The sequence below is a fragment of the Capsicum annuum genome, unplaced genomic scaffold (genome assembly GCF_002878395.1).
Source record: "Capsicum annuum cultivar UCD-10X-F1 unplaced genomic scaffold, UCD10Xv1.1 ctg5080, whole genome shotgun sequence".
NCBI classification, from domain to species: Eukaryota; Viridiplantae; Streptophyta; class Magnoliopsida; order Solanales; family Solanaceae; genus Capsicum; species Capsicum annuum.
In genome coordinates, this window is record NW_025858696.1 from 58,328 (window position 1) to 63,195 (window position 4,868).

The 4,868-nt window shown below is 33.8% G+C and overlaps 1 long non-coding RNA gene across 1 annotated transcript; it reads right to left on the bottom strand.

The window, feature by feature from the left end:
- Positions 1–1,298: 1,298 nt before the first annotated feature.
- Positions 1,299–4,868, bottom strand: LOC124892803. The gene is made up of 3 exons (XR_007050431.1): positions 4,809–4,868; positions 3,995–4,223; positions 1,299–1,473 (listed from the first exon to the last, which is right to left on the bottom strand). It is a non-coding gene; the product is annotated as an uncharacterized LOC124892803 (long non-coding RNA).

The following is a 4,868-nucleotide window of genomic DNA, read 5'->3' on the forward strand; positions in this document are numbered from 1 at the left end:
ACTACTAACACTACCTTGAGGTTTAGGGCCTGGCGCCCTGTCTTTGTTGCCATCTCTGAATTTTGAAACTGGAGCATTGGCTGAGGATGGAGCTGGAACTGAAGATTTTAGGAGAAGTTGAGAATGATTTCCACCCTCTGACTTAGGCTGAGCGAAGTTGAAACTAATAGTTCTCGCTCTCTTATTTTCCCTCTCTTTCTCATTATTGTTATCTTCTTCTATCTGCTGAGCATGGACCATGAGCCTAAATATGTCCATATCCTTAACTAGCATTGCGGTCCTACACTCCTTGACCATACTACTAGACACACCAGACACAAACTTACTCATCTTTGATTTGCTATCTTCCACCACATGAGGGACATATCTGGCCAACTGAGTAAACTTGAGAGAATACTTTTCTACCATTATTGAAACAATAAACTCCTCCCTTCTATGGGCCCTGTATCTATAGCCCTCTTTACTTTCCACTGTTTGAACCATGAGTGATCCATCTCTAACAACTGATATGCAGCTAACTTGGCACTCTCATTAGTGGTCACCCTTATAATATCTATGAACTTCTGCACCTGGTCAAGAAATTCTTGTAGGTCCTCATTTGACTTAAACCCAGTAAAAGATGGAGGGTTCATTTAGGTGAAGTCCTAAATCCTGGCTGCAGTAGTGTTGGCCACTAGGTTGGCCAAAATAATAGTTGGGTGTTTATTTTGGGCTCCCATAGAATGAGCTAGGGTGATGAAAGCTGTTTTGAATTCATCATGGGAGACGCATTCGTCCAGGGGATCTGGCTGGATGAGCTGAGGTGCTGGCTGGTCTCTCGTTCCTCTTCTCTTAGTCCTCTTTGGAGGCATGTTCTACAAATAGAAGGGGAAAGGATTAGACTGAGAGTTCAATTGGAGCTCATTCCCACTCGCATGACATGAATACTGAAACAAGGGAAACCTTTCCTAAACATCTAATAGCCTCTAGCCCATAAGTGTGGTGTGCAACACACTCATGCACAAGACTCTACTAGACACGTCTTTCAGACTTCCTAGGACTCTGTTGAACCTTAGGCTCTGATACCAAGTTTTTAATGCCTTGAGTCTATACCCTGGACGCTACATGGTTCTTATAATCCTGAAGGACCTCAAGCTAACCCAGGACTGGTACCTACAGCAATAACTGAATAAAAATACTGTAAGAATATGGAATTTAGGCAAAAATATCCATAAGGTTCAAAATTAAAAATCCATTACTGAAATTAATATTGCAAACTGAACATCTGTTTGAAAAATTACTTTAGTTTGAAAAGCCTCTACTGTCTGAACAAGGAGTTGATGGAACAAGTCTCCAACTAACTCTGACTATTGAAATTGATAAACTAAGATTCTAAAATAATAATAATGTCCTCAAACTATGAGGAATCACCACTAAAACTGTTGTTGAAAATTCTGGGCTGCTAAGTGCGATTGGGAGCCCGAATGTCTTAACCTATGATATAAGATATCATAGCACAAAAGAAAAGTATGCGTCAGTAATTGAAATGTATTGGTATGCTAAGTGAGACAAACTGATATGCATGGATTCATATGCATGAACAATACTGATTGAATGACATGCGTATAACTGAATGAGAGTATATGAATAAATACATAAATTGTAACTAAAGTCATGATAACACTGGATACTAAGTTCTGAATACTGATTAATTGATATCTGAGTTTACTGACACTGTACTACTGATAACTGAGTCACTGTATCTAATAGTCCTGATTATGTAGAATAGTGCTGAGTTTCATACTGATCTGAGTGACTGTACCTGATAGTCTAGACTGAGTTCTATACTGAGACTGAAACTAAAACTGAAATTATAGATGGTAATCATCTAACCGACATGCCTCTTTTTAAACTAATTTGGGTCCAACCTGTAATCCCAGTGAGAAGGGTGTCAGTACCGTGCCACGAGTAAAGACAAGCTGTGAGTTAACCCTCTCTGACAGAAACCTCTTTCGTCAACCGTCGATGGAAGGAAAACTCGTATGAGATATATAAACCCTAATCTAACAGGAATATATCTCAACCTACATTGGATACATAGTTTTGTAACGCGAGGATTGTTACTAAGGGTCAAATCCTATGCTGGTAGGAATGCCCCCATCCCTGGGTTTGCTCGGTACTGAATCCTTCTCCCAACTGAAAGACACTGAATTAATTTCTAAACTATTCTGGGCCTCACTGAACTGTTACTGATCGTGCTGTCTAACTGAACTGGACTGAGTTCACTGAGTACTAAACTGATTATTGACTGAATTTTGTAAATTGGCTAAGTTTACTGAGTTCTGGACTGACTACTACTTGATTCTGAACTGAATACTACTGAGTTCTGAACTAAAGACTGAACTGAGACTAATTACTGAGTACTACTGAAACTATTCTTTAACTACTATAGCTCTAGGTAAACAGCTAAGCTTTCGGGCATTGAATACCCCCAGGACTCGATAGCATGAAATAAATCATAGCATAAACATGTAAAGCATGACTATGTGCACTTAATCATAACTTATTCATGGAGATATTTTATCAAACACTTGAAAAGGTACCTCTTCTAAAGAGGTATAATTGAAAAGGTACATCTTCTAAAGAGGTATAACTAAAGGGTGCCTTTTAGAAGAGTCAGGATATAAATATCATGTTCCCTAAGTTTGTACGCAATTTTTTCTCTCTTTCTCTACCCCATCTTAGAAAAGAGTACAAAAAGCGTATTAAAACTTAGAAGATCATACAATTATTTTCTTAAGAAAAAAAGTCCCTCTACAAATCAAGTTATAGCAGTGGAACAAGGTTAGTATTCTACTGTTCTTCTAGTTTTGAATCTCTATCTAATGGTTTACATGTGATTTAGGGTGAATTCTTTAAAGTTTTCAACAGCCCGTGCTAAGTACGGGCCCAGACTCACGATGTAAAAATAATAACTAAAATCTTAAAATATAATTTATATCATACTTTTTTTTACTTTATAATTAACATAATCTAATGAAGAACATGTTAAATAAATTTTCCTAGGTTAATTTATAATTACTAAAGTTTTTAATCATATAACTGGATATTTTTAAATAAAATTTTAATTTGTGAGGAAGGAAGTATTATCGAAGAATTAGAATATATGAAAATACCACAAGTAATTCAATATTTTATAAAATAACATAATTTAAAATATGTTAATAATTACACTTTGATGAAGATCATAAATATAAAATATTGATATTTTTATGAATTTGTGGATATGTAACTTCTTAGTTATAGATAGAAATAGATTTATTTTAATATTTATTGATTTTTAATTACATTCATAATTTCATGTGGCATGACTTTTGCAAAATTCAATTTATTTTATCTTATACGACAAAATATTTTAATAACTTCAAGTATATATAGGAATAGTTACAACCTTAATTTATAGTCTTTACTCAAATTAACTTAATGCTGATCTATAAGGATATTAAATAATAGTTAAATTGGATTGATAAATTATTTCATTCGGTCAATTTACCTATCGTGTTTATCTTTTACACTCACCATAAAAGAATATTCTATCCATCTTCTTTTAACTATTCATTTATCCTTTTTCATACCCACTAAACAAAATAATAAAAATAATGTGTTATTTATTATTTATTAAGTTACCCTATTTATTACATAATTTTTAAGAATTGAGCAATTGAACAATATTAAAAGAACTATAAAGGTTCTAGTTGGAATTTATTGCAAACTTTAATTTTTTATTAAAGTTATTTTAAATATAACTCTTTTGAGCTAAAGTGATTGTTAATTTAAAATGAAGTTTTAATTAAAAGGTCATCTATTAGGTAGCAAGAAGAAACCAATTACAAGAACACAAGTGGGAATGATTCTAACAACAGTAATAAGGGCAAACATAAAAATATTTAACAGAAAGATGCCATCAATTTTCATGGGTGATAACTTAATTCACTTAACTAAAGAAGTGAAATACCTGCCCTTGTGACGACTACCAAATTTGATATCGTTCCTTATATAGTAGTAAAATTAGAGAAAGTGTAGTTATACTAGCAAAATCTTGAGGGATTGAATTCAACAACTTGTAACCTTCAAGAAATAGTAGAAAGTGATCACAACTAACATTCCAATGCTTAAAATCCAAATTTTTCTGGTGCAAGAACTTGAAGCAAGGAAACCTTTCCTTAACACTTCCCACTGCTCACCTATAGAGGCACAAGAGAGAAGCATGGGCAGCTGGGTAAATATTTCAACTACATGGACATTAAAGGCAAATAAAGCTCATTTGGACAATTGGGTTTAGATTCCCTCGATTTTTAGTGCACAATTAACGAAAGGACTCAAATTTCAGGAATGCTAACATGCTTCCGAATTAATTCATGGTAGTCCAAGACAAAATAATTGCTAAAGAAAAGGACATTGGAGTTGGGCCAATCTTTCGAAGTTTAATCATAGGTCACAATTTTCATTATTTCACAACTAAAGGATTCTCCTTTAGTTGTATTATTGTTCTTGAAATCAGAATCCTTTAGTTGTATTATTGTTCTTGAAATCAAGTTCTCTACCTATTAGACATGACTACTTCTCACAGTACCATCCTTTACATCTTCATGTGCTTATTATTTTCTTATTTTCGTTAACAATCTCATCATTAGAAAAAACAGAAGCTAAAGCTCTTGTCAAATGAATGAATTGTTAGACATGTACAGCGAAAATAATTAACCAGGATCAGTCCAACTATATAAAAACTAGATAACATAATCAGAACAAGTTTCAACAAAATTGCTAACCTATTAAAGCAGGTGCAGAATTTGTCCAAAGCATTGTTCTCCAAGACTGTGGTCTTCTAT